Here is a 21824-nt window from a genome sequence, read left to right on the forward strand (position 1 = left end):
CACTGCTGCCTCACAGCGCCTGTAGACCCGGGTTCAATTCCCGACTCAGGCGACTGACTGTGTGGAGTTTGCACGTTCTCCCCGTGTCTGCGTGGGTTTCCTCCGGGTGCTCCGGTTTCCTCCCACAGTCACAAAGATGTGCGGGTCAGGTGAATTGGCCAAGCTAAATTGCCCATAGTGTTAGGTAAGGGGTAAATGTAGGGGTATGGGTGGGTTGCGCTTCGGCGGGTCGGTGTGGACTTGTTGGGCCGAAGGGCCTGTTTCCACACTGTAAGTCTAATCTAATCTAATCAACCCTTCCTATTCATATACCCATCCAGATGCCTTTTAAATGTTGTAATTGTACCAGCCTCCACCAATTCCTCTGGCAGCTCATTCCATACACGTACCACCTTTTGCATGAAAAAGTTACCCCTTCAGTCCTTTTTAAATCTTTCCCTCGCTCACCTCAAACTTATGGCCTCTAGTTTTGGACTCTCCCAACCCAGGGAAAAGACCTTGTCTATTTACCCTATCAATTCACCTCATGATTTTATAAACCTTTATGAAGTCACATCTCAGCCTTCGACGCTCCAGGAGTCTATTCAGCCTCTGCCTGTAGCTCAAACCCTCCAGCCCTGGCAACATCCTTGTAAGTCTTTTCTGAACCCTTTCAAGTTTCACAAAATTGTTCCTCAAGCCGAGAAACCAGAAATGCATGCAATATTCCAAAAGTGGCCTAACCAATGTCCTGTACAGCTGCAACATGACCTCCCAACTTCTAAACTCAATGCACCAACGAATAAAGGCAAGCATACCATATACCTTCTTCACTTGCAAGGAACTATGAACCTGCACTCTAAGGTCTCTTTTTTCAGTAACACTGTTCAAGATCTTACTATTACGTGTATAAGTCCTGCCCTGATTTGCCATTCCAAAATGCAGCACTTCACAGTTATCTAAATTAATCTCCATCTGATTTTTCCTGCTTCGCCTATCAGGTCATCCCTGGTCAATTTTCCACATTGTTCCAGCAATTTAGCTGCACTGGAACAATTTGGCGAGAGCAGTAGCAAGTTCTGGAGTGCAAGTCTTCAGTATATTGCCAGAATGTTGTCAGACCTCCCTTTGTTTTTTGATATCATGCAAATGAATCAAATTGGCTGGAAAATCTTGTCATGTACATATTATCTTATGGCTTATTAATATCTAAAAACTTTAAAACACTCAAGCAATAATAATATTTTCCACTGAAAATGTCTTCCTCAAATTCATTTTCCTTGAAAAGAATGGAATATCATTTATTGTAGTCATATTATTGCGTTCTCTTATTGTTTTCTTCACACAACAATGAACAGCAACATCTTCAGGTGTAAAATTGCATTACAGCCTAAGAGAAGGTATCTTTTTAAAGCTAAGGGTGGAATTCTCCCAGGTACCTTGACAGCAAGCAGGCCTAATTTTACTTTTCCATCCATAACTATAAATTAAATCTTTCATTTTGCCACTTTACTATATTATTTTAATAGATTTGTCATTTTCCTTTACCCTTATGTCATTATTAATCTTACTATCAGTCTTGTAAATCCATGTCACTAGAAGAGTTGAAGTGCCATTTAATACAAAGTGAACTTTTTTATGATCAATAAAATGCAAATTGTGATCTAATACAATGCTGTAAATAATTAATCAATGAGTGAGGAGAGATGAAAAACAGGAGGGAACTCATGAAGTGTAGTACTTTAAAAATTGTGCAGATTATTAAAGAAGATTACTTATGGACAACAGATGCTGTTTGAACAACAAAGACAACTATTTTAAATGATAATCTAAAAAGGCAGTGCCACTGCATAGAAGAGTCAGTAGATGCTAAGCAAATGATACATTGAACAAATAACAGAGAACAAAGAAAATTACCATCGCCGATCCAGATCCTCTATCTAAACCTGTCGCCTATTTTCCAAGGATCTGAATCCCTTTGCTCCCTGCACATTCATGTACTATCTAGGTACATCTTAAATGATGCTATGGTGCCCTCCCGAGTTTGTTGTTGTCTCTTCCTCCCTATAAAGCTTGACGCTGGTGAGTATACTGTTAATGAGGCTGTGTGTTTCCAACACACTGGCTACCCTACCCTCTGTGAAGAACGTATCAGAATTAACGACTAGGCTCTTATGACCACTAGGTATTATGATAGTTCACCAACCAACTACCACACTACGCCAACTACCTACCAGGATGAAGGACCCCATACCTACAACATGTAGGACCAATGTGGAGTACAAAATTTTTTACAACAATTGCAACAACCAATACATCTGATGATGTTACCCAGGATGATAACGAAACATCTGTATGATAACCTAGTAGCTTGGCAAGCTAACCAATCATCTCATCCACAGCCCGACCTACAGATCTTTGTGAAAACCTCCCAAGAATTTTTATTTCTTCATTGATGAGCTGTGTGCTTGGCTGCCTGCGCCAACATTTATTGCCTATCCCTCATCACCCTCAAGATGATGGTTGTGAGCTGCCTTCTTGAATGACTACAATCCATCTTGTGTAGGTGGACTCACAATGTTGTGAGGGAGGGAATTCCCAATTTTTAACCCATCAAACTGAAGGAGCAGTTTTCATTCCAGCTGCTATGCATCCAGAATGAAAGAAATTAGTGGTCAGATATCGGTGAAATGTGATTTGCAAAATGCAATTTGTGCATGCAAATGAACTCAGGCATCTCAATAATGTGGAAGTTAGCATCAATGACATGACAAAGGGCCAATACAGCCTGAACCACTACTTGCCCAATAGTGTCCTCATTTATCATGGAATCACAGATTCCCTACAGTGCAGAAATAAGCACCAACCTTCCAAACAGCATTCTATCCAGATCCAGACCCACACCCTCACCCTTTCGCTGTAACCCACTCGTTTAACATGGCCAATCCATCTAACCTGCATGTCTTCGGACTATAGGAGGAAACCAGAGCACCCAGCTGAAAGTGGGAAAGTGCAAACTCCACAACGTATCACGGCTGTAACCGAACCCAGGCCCCTGGCACTGTGAGGCAGCACTGCTAACTGCTGTGTCACCATGCCACCCCCATTATGTAAACGTAATGATGGTCTGTACTGAATGCAGTGAGAAGTTCAGTGCTTGATGTGTTCAGGGTTAGTAGGTTCAAACAACTGCAAGAGTTCCCTTATCAGTGACACGTGTTATTCATTCAACTGACAAGACACATTGATAGCCAAGTTGCTGTGTATGATAAGCCTGAATATGGATGGATGATGGAAATATCTCTCTTCTATCTGGGTATAGCAGGTCTCAATGTATGCTGAGCCCTAATCTGCACAATATGCCTCTGATGACTGATCTGAATTTGCTCTTTCTGTTCTCATTTTAGGTCCCAAAGTCATGGGCCCTTCTGTTGCAGGAATATTGGTTGTTGTGGCTGCCTGCCCAAGAAGGTGAAGACAGATGTAGGAAGAATAGGACTGATGGCAATCACATGAATGGCATTAGACCGATACAGAGGATGAAGAATACTCAGTTTAAGGTAAAGTTGCAGTTGCAGAGCACCTCAGGATGGGTACGGTGTGGCGGAGGTCCAGTGTTTTCTAACTCTGCATCCATTTCCTGGCAAAAGCAAGGCACAGCACCAATGAAGGTATGTTCCAGGATTCCAGGGTAGGTAGGGGGTTAGAATGGTGCAAGCACAAACAGAATTGAGTCAGAAGATGAAGGAACAGGACCAGAGAGCTGGATGCTTAGGAGGCCACTCTCCCCCTGTGGTGGAAAACTTCACTGTTGGGCTGAATCTCTATGCTACCAGCTCTTTCCAGGGAGCAACCTGTGTATGATCTTTCAGTTATGCATCTACAAATGCATCACAACAGTGACTGATATTATCTGTGCAAGGTCACACCGGTTCAGTTAAGTCCCCTATGAAATGAATGCTGCATCTGGGCAGCCTGCATCAAATGTAAGCAGATCATGGAAAAATGTAAAAGCAACAGGGACTGTTACAGTGGGTGATTATAAATTCCCCAATATCTCTTATTGTTGGGAGTTGAGACAGAACAGAATTTGTGAGGTGAATCCAGGAGGGTTTCTTGAAACAATATGTAGATAGTCCAAAGAGAGAAGGAGTCATATTAGACCTTGTATTGGAGAATAAGCCTGGCCAAATAATCGAAGATTCAGTGAGAGAGCATTGTAAGAACAGTGAATTCCATAAGCCCCAAGATACTTACAGACAAAACTGGTCCTCAGGTGAAAGTGTTAAATTGGGGATGGCTAATTACAACAGTATTAGGCAGGAACTGGAGAAATTAGATTAAGACCAGCTGTTTAAGGGTAAATCCACGTCTGACATGGGGGAGTCTTTTAAATGGGAGTCCAACATGTCCCTGAGAGGATGAAAGATCAGGATGGCAAAACTCAGGAATCTTGGATATCAAGACATGTTGAAAGGTTAGTCAAAAATACAAAAGAAGCAATATCAAAAATGACCATAGAGAAGAATAAAAGAAGCAGCAAAGAAATTAAAGAAGAAATTAGGACAGCCAGAAGGAGGCCATGAAATGTCCTTGGTAAGTGGGATGAGGTAAATCCCAAGGCATTTTGAATGTATATTAAAAACAAGGAGGAGTAAATGGATGATAGTAAGCTTAGAGGTATGTTGATTCTCTGGGAAATGTCATACTAAGAAAGAAGAGGTTTTGGTTGTCTTGAAAAGCATTAAGTAGCTAAATCCCCAGGGACTGAAGGGATTTATCTGAGGATACTGAAGGAGAAAAGGATGGAGATTTCTGGGCCTTGACAGAGACCTTTGTGTCCTCTTTAACCACAGGTGCAGTCCAGAAGATGGAAAAGTAGTCAATGTGCTTCCTTTGTTTAAGAAGGGCAATGGGGATAATTAAGGAAATTCTAGACCAGTCAGCTTTACATCAGTGGTAGGAAAATTATAGGAGATTCTTAAAGACAAGATTGACATGCTTTCGAAGAAGAATGGACTTATTATGGATAGCCAGCATAGCTATATGCATGGGAGGACTTCGCAAACTTGACTGAGGTTTCCGAGGATGAAATGAAGATGATTGATGACGTTATGACAATGGATGTTGTCTATATGGATTTTACTAAAGTATTTCACTAGGTTGCTCACAGAGAAAGTGAGGACTGCAGAGCTGGAGAGTCACAGTCTAAAAGGGTGGTGTTGGAAAAGTGCAGCAGGTCAGGTAGCATTCGAGGAGCAGAAGAGTTGACAGTTCAGGTGTAAGTCTTTCATCAGCAATGTGGAGGGGGAAGGGGGATGAGAGACAAATAGAGGAATGGGGGTGGGGCTGGTGGGGAAGGTAAGTGGAAGGCGACGGGGATGCAAGTGGGAGATAATTGTAATAGGTCGGTGGGGATGGTGGAACAGATAGATGGGAAGGAAGATGAACAGATAGGTCAGGTCAAGAGGGCAGTCCCAAGTTAGAGAATTGGATCCGGGATGAGGTAAGGGGAGGGGAGGGGAGGGGAGATTTGGAAACTAGTGAAGTCGATCTTGATGCCGTGTAGTTGAAGGGTCCCAAGGCAGAAGATGAGGTATTCTTTCTCCAGTTGGCGGGTGTATTTGATTTGGTGGTGGAGGAGACTGACTCCTCCATAAAAACTGATGCAGTTGTAGGCAATGAAGAAAGTTCTCAAAGGATACACAGGTTGCATGTCAGGAGGAATATTCTGTGGAGAAATGGCAGATGGAGTTTAAACTGGACATGTGTGAGGTGATGCATTTTGTGAGGTCAAATGCAAGGGGAAAGTGTACAGTAAATAGCAGAACATTGATACACAGAGGAATCTTGGGATCCATTTCTGGAGCTCCCTGAAAGTGGCAACACAGACATGCTTGCTTTCATTGGTCAGGGCTTTGAGTATACAAGTTGACAAGCCATGTTGTAACTCTGTAAGATTTTAATTAGGTCACATTTGAAGTATTGTGTGGTTGCCATACTATAAGAAGGATGTGGAATCTTTGCAGAGGATGCAAATATTTACAAGAACTTTGCCTGAATTGGTGTGTATTAGCTATGAAGAGCAGTGGGACAAACATGGATTGTTTTCAGTGGAGGCTGAGGTGTGACCTGATACAGTATATAAAATTATGAGAGTCGTGGATAGTCGGAGTCTTATTCTCAGAATGGAAATGTCAAATACGAGGGTCATACTTCTAAAGTGAGAAGGAAAAAAATTTAAAAGGTGATGTGTGAGATAAGTTTTTACACAGAGAGTAATGGATGCCTTGAATACATGTCAGGAAAGTGATAGAATTAGATATGTTAGCAAAGTTTAAGAGGGATATAAGAACTGCGACAATGGCTCATGACACCACTGCACATCTCTCTAACTGATGTGGCCCAGATGCAATGCTCTCCATGTTGTGACCAGACCACGTGGAGCAGAATTTCTGCATTGCATCTCGTAGATAGTAGCAGCAATGTTGTGCTGAGCATCAGTGATGGAGTAAGTGGATGCTTGTGGATGTCGTGCCAATCAAGTGAGCTGCTTTGTCCTGTCAAGCTTTTCGAGTGTTGATCAAACTGTACTTATCTAGACAAGCGAGGCAGTATCATCACACTTCTGACTTTTGCCTTAGTGGATAGACTTTGGAAAGTCAGGACAGTAGTTTCTCACCTGCTCTTGTAGTCACGCTGCTTATGTGGAGAGTCCAGTGAGTTTCTGATCAATGATAATCCCCAGGATGTTGATAGTGGGACATTCAGTGATGGAGAATATCCAGGGGCAGTGGCTAAATTGTCCTCTTATTGGTGATAGTCATAGCCTGGCATTTGTGTGACATGAATGTTACTTGCCACTTGTCAGCCCAAACCTGGATGTTGTCCAGATCTTGTTGGCATTTGAATATAGGATGCTTCGGTATTGGAGGAGTCACGAATAATGCTGAACATTACGCAATGAACATTCCCACTTCTGACCTTATGATACACAGTAGATAGGAGCAGGATGAGGCAATTTGGCCTTTTAAACCATGCTCTGCTATCCATCTGATCAAGGCTGATTGTCCACAGCCTATTCCTCCTTTCTCCCCATAACATTTTATCCCATTCGCTCGAAGTGCTAGAGAGTCATAGAGTCCTACAGCACGGAGACAGCCCCTTTGGCCCATACTGGTCCATGTAGACCAAAATGTCCATCAATGCTAACCCCATTTCCCTGTACTTGGCCCATATCCTTCTAAACTTTCCTATCCATGTATTTGTCCAAAAGCCATTTAAATGTTGTTAATGTACCCGCCTCAACCATTGCTGCGGGCAGCTCATTCTAAATGCGTACCACCCTCTGTGTAAAACAGTTTCCCCTCAGGTTGCCTTTTATACATTCCCCTCTCACCTTTAATCTCTCCTCATCTGGAGTATTGTGTGCAGTTTTGGTCGCCATACTATAGGAAGGATGTGGAGGCACTGGAACGGGTGCAGAGGAGGTTTACCAGGATGTTGCCTGGCATGGTAGGAAGATCGTATGAGGAAAGGCTGAGGCACTTGGGGCTGTTTTCATTGGAGAAAAGAAGGTTTAGGGGAGATTTGATAGAGGTGTACAAGATGATTAGGGGTTTAGATAGGGTTGACAGTGAGAACCTTTTTCCGCTAATGGAGTCAGCTGTTACTAGGGGACACAGCTTTAAATTAAGGGGTGATAGGTATAGGACAGATGTTAGGGGTAGATTCTTTACTCAGCGGGTTGTGAGTTCATGGAATGCCCTGCCAGTAGCAGTGGTGGACTCTCCCTCTTTATGGTCATTTAAGCAGGCATTGGATAAGCATATGGAGGTTATTGGGCTAGTGTAGGTTATGTAGGCTTCGGTCGGCGCAACATCGAGGGCCGAAGGGCCTGTACTGCGCTGTATTTTTCTATGTTCTATGTTCTTTAATGATGTCGGGTATTGAATACAAGAGTTGGCAGGTAGGATATTGGTTCAGCCACAGTTGGAATACTGCGTACTGCGTTCTAGTTGCCACACTACCAAAAGGATGTAGATGCTTTGGAGAGAGTGCATAGGAGGTTCATCAGAATGTTACCTGGTATGGAGGGTACTACCTATGAGGAGAGTCATAGACTCACAGAGATGTACAGCATGGAAACAGACCTTTTGGTCCAACCCGTCCATGCTGACCAGATATCCCAACCCAATCTAGTCCCACTTGCCAGCAACCAGCCCATATCCCCCCAAACTCTTCCTATTCATATACCCATTCAAATGCCTTTTAAATGTTGCAATTGTACCAGCTTCCACCACACCCTCTGGCAGCTCATCCCATACACGTATCCTCTGTGTGAAAAAGTTGCTCCTTAGGTCTCTTTTACATCTTTCCCCTCTCACTCAAAACCTATGCCCTCTAGTTCTGGACTCCCCGACCCCAGGGAAAACACTTTGTCTATTTATCCTATCCATGCCCCTCATAATTTTGCAAACCTCTATAAGGTCACCCCTTAGCCTTCGACACTCCAGGGGAAACAGCCCCAGCCTGTTCAGCCTCTCCTTATAGCTCAAATCCTCAAACCCTGGCAACATCCTTGTAAACTGTTGAAAATGTGTTGCTGGAAAAGCGCAGCAGGTCAGGCAGCATCCAAGGAACAGGAAATTCGACATTTTGGGCATAAGCCCTTCATCAGGTGGCGGGTCCTACCACCACCTCCACTGTACCAGTTTAAATCCTGGCGAGCAGTTCTAGCAAATTTCCCTGCCAGTATATTAGTCACCTTCCAATTCAGTTGCATCCTTCTTGTACAGGTCACTTCTACCCCTGAAGAGATTCCAATGATCCAAAAATGTGAATCTTTCTACCATACACCAGCTCCTCAGCCACGCATTCATTTGCGCTATCCTCCCATTACTACCTTCATTCGTTCGTAGCACCAGGAGTAATCCAAAGATTACTACCCTCAAGGATCTCCTTTTTAATTTCTGGCCTAAGTTTCTATCATTTCCCTTCTGAATTTCATCCTTTTCCCTTCCTATGTCATTGGTTCCAATGTATACCATGAACTCTGCTGGTCCCTCTCCTCCTTGAGCACATTCTGCACCCTCTCTGAGACATCCTTGATCCTGGCACCAGACAGGCAACACATCATTCTGACTTTCTGCTGCTGGCCACAGAAACATTTGTCTGTGCCTCTGATGAGGAAGATTTCAGGGTGCACTACAAATGAGATTGTGGAGTACTTGGAAAGCTTTGGTAAAATATGGCTGAGTCAGTATGGATTTATTACTGGGAGGGAATGCCTGACAAATTGGTTAGAATTCTTTGAAGGACATAATGAGCATGTTCAACAAAGGAGAGCCATTGAACATGATCTATTTGGATTTCCAGAAGGTCTTTAACAAAATGTTGCACAGAAAGCTGCAAAGGAAGAGCTGTGACTGTCTGCAATAGCAGTAATGACAGTGTGCCACCCATTTTCATCTTATTCTATCCTTCCTTTCTGGTCATTCAAGGAGAATGCAAACCACAGATGGGGCTGAAAGGGCCAGGCAGGTGCCAGACACCAGATTCTTCACCGCCTATAAAGGAGAGAATCCTGCACCTCATGGGAGAAGACCAGGACCACCAATAGATATCAAGACATCTATGTACCACTCTTCATTCCATTGTAACTCTGACAGTAACGTTACGGTCAATCTTATTAGTTGCATATTATTTCAAATCACTGGCCACAACACCTTTTCTCATCTTGCAGATACTGCTAGCATGTTCACCATTTTGATGGCTCCTGAGAAACCAGCTCCTTGACATTTTAGGACCTGGGTACCAAAGTCTCAGAAGAAACATCAGTAAGGCTGTCTTCTGCACCCACCACAAACTCAGAGCAAACACCTTGGTGGGAATCTTAGCTTTAAAAAAAGTGTGCTAGCACAACTGATGAGAATTTCATTGCAACATGTCCATAGCTTGGTGAACAAGAATAACCAGGCTCCTGGCTCTTGGGTGTCCGCATGAGGCCAGGCTCCTGCTCAGCTCCAAGCAGGCAATACCCCTAGACTTACTATTATGGAGCATTACCCACTGTCAGGACAGTAGGGCATGGACCTCTTCTCACTGGAAACACCGCAGCAGATACCTGACCATGCACATGGCTTCTTTTTTGCTGCACACGTGCTGTTTACTATGAAAGCTGCTTGCACGCAGTGCAGATGTGAGATTGATGTAGCATACAGTAAGATGTCAACCCTTTGCCACCTACCACACCCTCAACCACCCCCCCCCCCCCCCCCACCCCTCTCCACCTGCACCCCCACTGATCAAGTACTGCTGATCAGTGCAGGAATTGGGTTAACACGTAGGTTAATGCTAAGTGAGTGGTCTGCAAGTGGACAGCCCCAAGCTGCAGCCGGGTCCAGTCAGTGAGCTGGAGGTGTTTCCCTGTGCAAAGCATCCTTGTTGTAGCTGTTCAATAGTGTGCTCTGCAGTACACATATGCTTTCTGCGTGTCCTGCAAATGTATCAGATGTACTGTGATGGTGAAGGGTCAGCAAATGTCAAATACCAATTCCATGGACAAGAGATGCAGGCATGCCAGTTCCCATGGATCATGTCCTCAGATACAAGCAAGATAGAGCTCTCAGTTAGCTGAAATTGAAATTTCTTGACATTGAATTTAAATCGACGTGATTGGTAAGACAGGAAGCTGAAACATAACGAAGCAAATGGGGCTATTAACAAAGTGTTTAAGAACAATAAGTCCCCTTAATTGGTAATGTGCCACTTCCTAGGATGAAACTGTCTACACTGTTTGTCAAAAACACAAAAGATGGTACACCATGCTCCCAATGTCAATATGCCTTGCTGACATGCCATCCAATTCTGCCACCAATCTTGCCAAAACCCACACTGCTCACAACCCTAAGATGCTGCCCATCCTCAATGATTACTACCGACAAACCTGACTGGTGTTTTGGGGACAGAGAGGTGAAAATAGGGCACTCAAACAATAAGGTGTTCAAAACAAAAAAAAGGAGTCAACAGAATACTTACATAAAAAAGGTGGCATGGAATGGCAGGGGAGTAAGAATCTTGGGGAATTGGAGGTAGGCAATTGGGGCATCAAGGGGTCCGAGTCAGAGCAATCAATCAAGGGAATAGGTGAGAACTGTATATTGAGACAACGGAACACTGTGGTGTCATGCTGGTGAGTTGAAATAGGAATGAAAAAGGGGGAAAAGGAAAGGGAAAAAGGGAAAAGAATGGTGAAAAGCTTTGCTTGGAAAGCAGTATGGGAATGAGCTCAGGAAGGTCAAGGATAATCATGGATGAAGCCAGCTGGAAGAGAAGCCTGAAGCATACCAGACGCCTGTTGTTTATACAGCTGAAGGGCAACACACATTCAATAACATTGAGGTGAGGGAAGATGAGATGAGTTTGGGGTGGGTGCTGCGGCAGTGATGGTCCATGTGAAAATCTGCAGAACCTTTTACTACCCAGGAACCTGGATCTTATGGACATGGCAGTGAAGCCATTCTACATGGTCTTAATTCCAAGATGGCAGGGCTGTATAGCAGATAATAACAAAGGTCACAGAGTCAGAATGAGCAACATGCCACATGCATGGAATGTACCATAATGGAGGAAGTGAGGACTGCAGATGCTGGACATAAGAGTCGAGAGTGGAGTGTTGCAAAAACACAGCAGGTCCGGCAACGTCCGAGGAACATTCCTGATGAAGGGCTTTTGCTTGAAATGTTGATTATTCTGCTCTTCAGATGCTGCCTGATCTGCTGTGCTTTTCCAGAACCACACTCTCAACAATGTACCATAATGCTCAAGTTGACAAATTTCTTAGACATGGCTGAAGGAAGAAGGCAAGCAAGTCAAGCAGTGTGGATCTCAACTCATTAAGATGGCTGAAGATTAGGCTTTCACTTCAGACCAGCCTGATTAGGACCAAACATTAGGTTAACTGGACACGTTCTCAAACGGAAACAATATTTCTTTCTCCATATTTGTTCACAGATTCTTCCCTGGATGAAAAATGATTGGTCATTTCAACTCAGGAGCTGTACTGGCTACAGAGAAGCAGCAGAAGGTGGGGATGGAATGCTAAGCACTTAGAGTAGCAAAAACCCAAAGCACAGAGGCTCTAATGGTAGATCATCAAGCAGCATCTGAAGAGGGGAACCAGGGTATTCAGAGTAAATGTACCGACAGGAGGTTCTATTGTTGGCATTGTAGCTACCTAAAGTTGACTGAAAGGCAGTGCCAGTGATGTCTTTGCATAGTTAAGGATGTTGTCACCTTCATTTGCCAAATCCTGAAGTGCAATACCTGTGGCACTGATGATTATGGCAAGATTGAATGTCTTCCCCACCTTTCAAGACTCACTGGGACTTCTGTAGCATCTCCCAGTCATCACCCTCAACTGCTTTTGAGAGTTTACAGATGCCTTTTTTAGGCACACACATCTGTTTTTGCACACACCATGGATCCAGAAAGCTAGTTTAACACAACTGTCAAATTTGCCTCTATTGCTAGGTCCCCTCAGATCATATTCTGTACACATGCAGCACTGAGAGCTACTTGGCATCAACAGGATTCCTACATAGAACCAATCAGAAGCCTTGACAGATAGAAAGAGACCACACTGATTATATACAAAGTCATATATAGGAGAAGAGGGCTTGATTCTACACAAAAATGACATCTATGCATCCAAAATGATTTCAAAGTCATTTGACGTTTTTTTTCATATTTCTAGGTTTGGATCTTACGTAATAAAAAGATGCAGATGAGCTTGATGAAGCCTGATGCCAACTTTACTACTTCACGTCAGGTGACTTTAGTGGGCATTGTCTGGTGGTGTGCCCAGAGGGCTCTGATCTGCTGGTAGTTGCAACCTCATTGGCTGAACCAGAATGAGGTAGATGGAACCCAAGGAATAGAAGTGGAGATGCCATGTACCTCTAGAATTTTCAGAAATGCTGATCACTGGGAGGTCTCCTCCAACCTGTCAGTGCACATGGCACCCTCCATCACTCCTTGAGGAATGGGAAACCTGGAGGGATGTCAAAGTGCCTTGGCCCCTTCTCATCTAGCCTGTGAATAAATGCATCCTTGGCTTGAGTGATGAAGTGAAGGTACTTACATGCATCGCACTGATACTAAATATTATGATGGACTGGGTTATCCATAGTAGCCACCACCTGTCCACAGTAGCAGACAAGCCAGAGTATCAAAATGAAAAGTTGAGTAGAGTCATTTGCTCCTGTCTAAACTTGGTCGCTGGCACTTCTACCAAACATTCCATTGATTGCCAATGCATCACCATCAGCTCATCAATGGACAAATCAACAGAGGTTCATCATCAGTGTTAGGTTCATCATTGGCACATTTTCTAGAAGTCATCGGAATGTCACAGATCCCGACTGTAACTTTCTGAGCTGCATAAAAAAACACAAAAGTTTGGAGCATTGTGAGTCACCACTCTTACCCAAGATATTTTTAGATGTTGCTGCTTCATGTGCAGCTGGAAGAGATAAGAGTGGAAGCTTTCTCAGCTGGATCACAGTAGATATCCAATGTCTTCTTCAAACTAGACACCTTCTGCTCACTGTGCTCAAGAGCCCTGTCATGCATTAACCCTAGCTTCACACACCAGTTAGACACGTTCCCGCTTTTTGTGCGCATTAGTCTCCTGCAGAAGGACAGAAATATGAAGAAATGCGTGGATACGTGATCATTTTCTCTGCATGCATAGATATAGTTTAAGATGTCAATATCCAGAGCAATGAAAGCAAGCTTTCAAATCATTTAGTGGTACAGACCAAGACATTGTCAAAAACAAAAGGAACATTTTGACGAATTATTTTGTCTTGCATTCATCAGGATGCTTGGGACCCTGCAGTTTTCAGGATTTAATTTTGAGTTCAATAAGTTTAGGGCCTCAGCACATTCTATGTCTTTACCTCACCCTACACACCAGGCCTTGTTATCAATGGGCTGACACCATAACCAACCCACTCTCTCCTACCAATAGTGGCCATGAACAGCAATCACCATCATTCCACCAACCACCACCCATCCCACCCACCCCCCACCATCACCCCCATCCTTCCTAACCCTGCCACTTCAGCATATATACTAACCTTTTCTTAACTACTATCAGTTCTGAAGAAGGATCAGTGTACCAAAAACATTATTTCTGCTTTCTCTCTACAGATGCTGCCAGACCTGCTGTGTTTTTCCAGCAATGTCTGTTTGTATTTCACCAAGATATTGCCTGGGATGGAGTATTCCAGCTGGTTACCGCCACTTGTTACCGCCGTTTCACTTACCCGTGGTTTACTGTGGCCCGAACATATAAAAGGGAACATTCCAGAACCAGGGACCAGGAGGCCACTGGGAAGGGAGATTTCTCTTTTAAATGAATGGGTTTGCACCTATCTGTAGTTTCGGGCTTCTGTGGTAGGTCCTGGAATGTATCGCCTGTGGGTATGGTGGGGGGGGGAACTACAGTATATATCTTGCAGAGCAACGAATTAAATCATTTTGGACATGGCCTTCTGCACTGAGACAATTCAAAACCTTTGGCATGCATTTCTTTACTTTTTTCTTAGGTTAAAACATTGACTGTGGTATTTGAATGGTCAGACAACGTATATCGTTAAATTTTGCAGGACACTATGTCAATGCATCTTGCACAAAATCCCGCATTCTAAATGGGTATAGAACAGGCGCAACAGATGTAGTTGCAGCAGAGATTTTGCTGAGGAAGATAGGACTGAACAGATTCCAGAAGCTTTCCCCACAAGAGATTAGATTACAGAAAGTCTATAAAATTTTCTTTCCTACACTTAAATAATATACACATGCTGTGCTTAGGCTCATTATACTATAGCAAAGAATAAGGTAAAGAAAGGACTGTTTGGTCCGGTATTTTGAGTACAGAAGGGTTTGGTTGCCATAAAATCACAGATTCCAATGTCAGTGATCTACACAAGGTTAGAGCATTTTTAAAAAATGTACAGGCAATTGACATTGAGATTTATCCCAGTGCTTGAGTAGGTTGACTGATAACAGATTGCTATCTTCAGTATCAGTGCGTAATGTGACGTTCTGCCACTTTGATTTGGGATTATTATTATTCAGTAATGCTACTCATGTCAAAGTGCACTGAAAATGTAAACACGGTAATGACAGATTGAATGTAGTGAGGGCTAACCAATCTCTTAGGCAGTCAATCTTGAATATTGTAGAATAATTTTCCCAGAGCTTTTGGAGGTGAATTTGAAGGTGGCAGAACTGGGAGAAATGAAGGAAAAATACTATGGATGATGAAAATCCGAAATAAAATCAAGAAAGAAAACTGGGGAAATTCAACAGGTTTGATAGTATATGTGGAAAGAGAAACAGGCTTAACCTTGAGTCCAATATGACTTCCTTTGATTGAAAAGTGCTGGACAATGATGTTCTTTCTGCTGTTCAGAGATGGAAGTTGAGCAACTAGAACAAATGTGAGTGCCAAGAGCAAAAGACATTGTCATCAAGGCACTGAGGCTGGGTGAGGATCCAAGGATTTTGAAGCAAGACAGAAAGAGTGTGGAAATTCCAGGCACACTGGCCATAAACTTTGTCTTCCTTAGACTCTGGGGAGGTACCAAAAGACTGGGCAGTTACAAACATCAGGGCCATGTTTGTAAGGATAAACTCAGCATTACAGACAAGTCAATTTAACTTCAGTGATAGGGAAGTTTCTAAAAGACAGTTATCAGGGTAGAATTAGAGATTACATTGAGTTAATTTGGAAGTTTGGATTTCTAAAGAGGAAATCATGTTTAAATCATTTGGAGTTTTTTGAAGAGGCAACAGAAAGATTAATGAGGGTAACACTGTTGATATTGCGTACATGGACCTTCAGAAACTTTTCATACACTATTACACAGATTTGGAGGAAAATTATAAGTCATAAGAAATAAAAATATAAAATTTGAAAAAGCAGAAACTGAATTAATTACTCGGATTTTAAAATCTTTTCAGATATAATAACCTTTTCTGAGTCACAGAGTTCCAGGTTCAAAGTCTTGGAAACAAAAGTTGAAGCTCACATTCCAATGCTATGCTGAAGGATCAGTGTAATGCCAGAGGTCCCATGTTTTACATGAGATGTTAAACGTAGGCCCTATCTGCCTCCATGCTTGGGTGAATGTAAAATATCCCGTGGTATTATTTCCAAAAAAGATCAGGGCAGTTATCCGTTGTGTTCTGCCTCTTACTTTCAATCAACATCAGCAAACAGGTTGCTACTTGATCATTATCATATTGCTATGTGCATATTGGCTGTTGTGTCACCTGTGACTGCCTATACTTCGAAAGGTACTTCAATAGCTGTGAGGTGCTTAGAGACATCTAGTGGATAAAAAAATTACATAAATACAAATTGTTCTTTCTTCTGAAAAGGAAGAACCATAAACCCCAGAATTTTACAGTAAAGGAAGAAATAATTCACCCGCATCATCCTCCTGGCACTTTGAAAGTTAATTTTCAAAGTCAAATTCTTATGTCCATTTTCTATCATTATTCCTCAAAAATATTTATTCACTTTTAAAAAGTTCTGATGGATTCTATTTCATTATTCTTTATAGGATATACCACAAATCATGTATATAAATGAAATCTCCTAATTTATGCCCCTAGCTACTAACTTAACTAGGTTAGATTAGATTCCTTACAGTATGGAAACAGACCCTTCAGACCAACCAGTCCACACCAACCTTCCGAACAGTAACACACCCAGACCCATTCCCCATGCACCCAACACTATGGACAACTTAGCTTGGTCAATTCACCACACCTACACATCTCTGGATTGTGGGAGGAAACCAGAGTACCCAGAGGAAACTGACACAGACACGGGGAGAATCTGCAAACTCCACACAGTCACTCAAGGTGGGGTTTGAACCTGGGTCCCTAGTGCTGTGAGGCAGCAGTGCTAACCACTGAGACACCATGCCACCTTGACAAATGTAAAACATTATCTAAAGTTCTCCTTATTTTGAACACCTTGATTAGATCTCCTCTTAATCTATTTGTTTTTATGAGAAGAGCACCGATTTCTCTGGTAAGAATATTTTTAGGTTGAATGTATGAAAAAGGTAGTGTCAGGTTCTCTGTTCCTTCACAGGATTTAAAATTGTTTTCTGGTTTCATTTACTTGAATTTAAAAGCATGATGATTACAGAAGCAATGAATTGTGAGGATACTAGAGAATCATGAATATGCGTGCAAAGAATATACAACCTGTCTGTGGAATGTGACATGAGAAAACTACATTAACTACTTAAAAAAAGTTAGATATCTAAAATATCCTGAAATAAATGTAGACAATATTCCTCGACAAATTGAAGCAAATTTTAATGCAGTGCAAAGTGTGCAATCACTTTCAGACGTAAACCAAATATTAATATTTTATATGAGTGTTTATTTTTTTGAACAGCCATCCAAGGACAAGTATAATTAAACACAAAACATATATTATGTTTGACCAAAAGCCTTTTTTTCTGTATGGACCAATTACATTAAACAGCTTTAATACTGTGAAAATCTTACTTAGGCTTTAATAAGACTAAGATAGCAGAACGAGGCTATTTGGTCTCTCGAGTCACTCTGCCATTTGATCATGGCTGTTAATCAATGCATTCTCCTGCCTTCCCCCCCTAACCCTTGATTCTTTACCAGGATGTTGTCTGGATTGGAGTGCATTAGCTACAAGTAAAAGTTGGAAAACTTGGGTCGTTTTCACTCGAATGTCAGGCTGAGGGGGTAATCTGATAGAGGTATGTAAAGTTTTGAGGCATAGATAGGCTGGATGGTTGGTGTCTTTTCCTCCAGGTGGAAATTTGAAATACTCAGGGGCACAGGTTTAGGGTGAAGGGGAAACATTTTAAAGGAGGTATGAGATAAGTTATTTCGCTAATTTACAGAGGGCCGTGGGTGCCGGGAATTGATGCTAGAAATCAGAAACTAAAAATAAATTGTTGGAAAACTCAACAGGTCTGGTAGTATCTGTGAAGAGAAAGCAGCGTTAACATTTCTGATCCAGTGACCCTTTCTCAGAACAATACTGTTCTTCAGAACAACACCAGAATGTCAACTCTGCTTTCTCTCCACAGATGCTGCCAGGTCTGCAAAGTTTCACAGCAATTTCTATTTTTGAACCATCACAAGCTTCCTGGCTTTATGTCTGTTCTAAACGACATGGTAATGCAGCAATACTGTGAGCCTTGTATGGGCGGCATGGTGGCACAGTGGTTAGCAATGCTGCCTCACAGTACCGGAGACCAGGGTTCAATTCCCGTCTTAGGCGACTGAGTGTGTGGAGTTTGCACATTCTCCCCGTGTCTGCGTGGGTTTCCTCCCACAATCCAGAATGTGCAGGTCAAGTGAATTGGCCATGCTAAATTGCCCATAGCCTTAGGTGAAGGAGTATGGGTGGGTTGCGCTTCAGCGGGTCGGTGTGGACTTGTTGGGCCAAAGGGCCTGTTTCCACACTGTAGGTAATCTAATCTTGTATTTCCAGCTGTGAGGCAAGGCAGGGATGCAATGGACAACCAGTATAGTGCTTTACTAAAATAGGAAACTAAACATTTGAGGGGAGTTGTGGCTTTAATAAAGGTAATTAGAAGCAATAGTTTCCCTTAGTTGGCAAGTGACCTCACTACTTTGTAGATGCAGGAATTGATTCTTAAGTTAAGATAGCCCTTGCTGGACTTCTTATACATTTCAGACACAAATTTTGCCATAATCCATATCATACAAGCTCTATTAGATTCCATCCTTTAACTTTACTGTTACTGGAAACATCAGTAACTTTAACAAAACAGCAGTGCATAGCTGAACTATTTCTCTTGGACAATCAGTATCAGCAGAGGAAACCATCACAAGTTCTCAAAGTGTGCATATTCCACAGAATCCTGATCATGTGGAAACAGGCTATTCAGTCCATTGAGTCCACATTGATCCTCCCCAGACCCACATCCCTACCCTTTAACCCCACAATTCCCATGGCTAACCCACCTTGCCTGCACATACTTGACATGTGTAAGAGGTTTGAAGGACTAACAGATTATGCCATGTGGCAAAGTATCTTTAAATCATGGAACCCGTACAGTGTGGAAGTAGCCATTTGAGTCCACCGGTCCTCTGAAGTGCAACCCACCCAGACTCACCTGCCCCCAACACCATCCCTGCCACCCAAACTACACATCCTTGAATACTATGGGTAACTTAGCACAGTTAATCTACATACCTTGTACATTTTTGGACTGTGGGAGGAAACCTGAGCACCCAACGAACACCCATGCAGACACGGGTAGAACACACAAATTCCACATAGGTAGTCGACTCAGGCTGGAATTGAATTCAGGTCCCTGGCACTGAGGCAGCAGTGCAAACTACTGAGCCACCATCTCACTTTAGCAATGTTACCCAATTCCTAGAAGAATCAGATGATCGACAGAATTATTAATAATAAATGTTTCAGTAAAAATCTAACAATACTCACAGCGAAGTTTAGAGGACACTACATCAAGATAAATGAATTATATTAACATAACTTTTCATTTCATGGTTTTTCTGTTGGAGTACTGGAATTATATTGCATGGTTTAATTTGTTTTTCCATGAAATTCAATTCTTGTGGCAGTTTTCTGAATACTGAAGTTTGCAATTAGCGTAAGAAACAAATATTCTTCAAGAATGCAACAATAAACTAACATTGTAGATTCATGAAGCCAATTTTGTTTTACTTGCATTGTTGTCTTCACCATCCATTTTCTTCATTACATGACTTGCAGACACAAATGAATCTGACCAAATAGAAACATCATAACATCATGAAGATAAAAGGAATACCTTTACATAACTCATCCATAATATTCCCAATCATCACATGAAACACACGCAACATTTTCCTGGCATAGCTATACAAATGCCCTTTATTATATGAAAAAACATTACTTGGCATCAATGGGACCTTATCTTGTTCCAGCCACAAAAGTTACTTCTTATGCTACTCTTGTTAATCTAACAACTAACAGGCTATTTATCACACACTAAAGTATTGACATAACCTTAATAAACAGATTCACCATACTCAATGTAAAATTTAAGATCATCACACAACAGGGAAACTACGTAAACGTTAGGAAATGGTTTTTCACAACCTGATGCACTACCATAAAAACACCATTCAATTCACCTTTTTTCCTCAACTACCCCAAACGGATAGACTTGGCAATTGTAAAATCTCCACTGAAGATACCCTCTTCAGCCTCATTAATGGCTGTGTATTCAAGAAATAGGCACCTGTGAAATATCTGCAATGTTCACAATTACTTTTAATGAATAAAGATTGGGATCAGCTGACACTGCTGTGATTGATGACACCTGTAGAGTTAAACGTCCTTTTTACATTGCTAACATTAAAGCAGAAAATTTCCATGGCAGAACTAATTCCAAAGTCTATAAACTATTTGATTATTTTAAAGATTCCTCTTTAATAGTTCAAAGAACACCATTTCATTTTCTATTGGTTTTATGCAATTCATGAACAAATATATGCAGATTTTCCCTGATTATTTTTAAAGTTAGCCATTTCGCCATTAGTCTAACCTGGAATGGTATGAATGGAAGCTGAAAATCTGACATTTGTGCCAAAAACTAATCCATTAGAGACAAAAAAAACTGTAGATGCTGGAATTCATGTTAGATAAGCAGAAGGTTGGACAAACACAGCAAGCCAGGCAGCATCAGGAGGTGGACAAGTCAACATTTCGGGTGTAACATTTCTTCAGGACCAAAGTGGAGGTATCACGCTTTCAAGGAGAAAGTGAGGACTGTAGATGTTGGAGATAAGAGTCAAAAAGCATGGCGCTGAAAAAGCACAGCAGAGGGCTTATGCTCAAAACATCAACTCTCCTGCTCCTCAGATGCTGCATGAACTGCTGTGATTTTCCAGCACCACACTTTTTGACTCTGTATCATGCATTCTTGTCCAGTCCAATCTTGCATGAAGCATACAGAATAGAACAATATTCCAATCTGAGCCTCAGTATGGAGAAACCAAAGGCCAGGTTCCCCATAAACACAAAATCTTGAAGCGTTGGCTGTATACAGATTTGCGTATGTTTATGCATATGTGAGTTGATGTTTATCTTCTATGCATCTTTTGATATGTATGTGTGTTTACATATACATATTTTTAAGGGACGTGGGCATCGCTAACTAAGCCAGCATTATTGCCCATCACTAATTGCCCAGAGGGCAGTTAAGGGTCAACAACGGTATTATGGGTCTGGTGTCACATTTAGTTAAGTATGCCAGACGTCTTTCCCTCAAGAGGTTAGTAAACAAGACGGCCCTTTACTACAAATGATAGTGATTAGATGATCATTATTAGGCTAGCTTCTTATTCCAGATTTTTATTGAAATCAAATTTCACCTTCTGCTATTGTAGAATTCAAATCCATGTCCCAAGAACATTAGCCTGGAATTTGGTTAATAGAACACGTTTACGCATATGAATTTACGAGTGCATTTACATGTGTTTCTTTGTGCTCAATGTTTTTTTACATGATTCTCTAAATCACTTAATAGGGTTGTTGCTTTATTCTATCTTCTGTCTGAATTTCACTTTGTGTTAAGGGTTCCAGTTGCAGTGCTTTTAAATAACCCCTGTTCATCCAGATCTTGGCCTTCAATTAAGACGTCTATTATGTGACCCAATATGCTTTGATGACTTCTGTAGATAAGGTTTAAAGAAGACACCTTTTCGTGAGAATCCTTATCTAT

General features: G+C 41.9%; 1 long non-coding RNA gene across 1 annotated transcript in view; it reads right to left on the reverse strand.

Moving 5' to 3' along the window:
• Positions 1-19462, reverse strand: part of LOC132832314 (uncharacterized) — a 128845-nt gene extending 109383 nt beyond the window's left edge. Inside the window, exon 1 of the long non-coding RNA XR_009646926.1 lies at positions 19283-19462. This is a non-coding gene — a long non-coding RNA (uncharacterized LOC132832314). The remainder of the gene's footprint in view (positions 1-19282) is intronic.
• Positions 19463-21824: the final 2362 nt, after the last annotated feature.

The sequence above is a fragment of the Hemiscyllium ocellatum genome, chromosome 34 (genome assembly GCF_020745735.1).
Source record: "Hemiscyllium ocellatum isolate sHemOce1 chromosome 34, sHemOce1.pat.X.cur, whole genome shotgun sequence".
NCBI lineage: Eukaryota > Metazoa > Chordata > Chondrichthyes > Orectolobiformes > Hemiscylliidae > Hemiscyllium > Hemiscyllium ocellatum.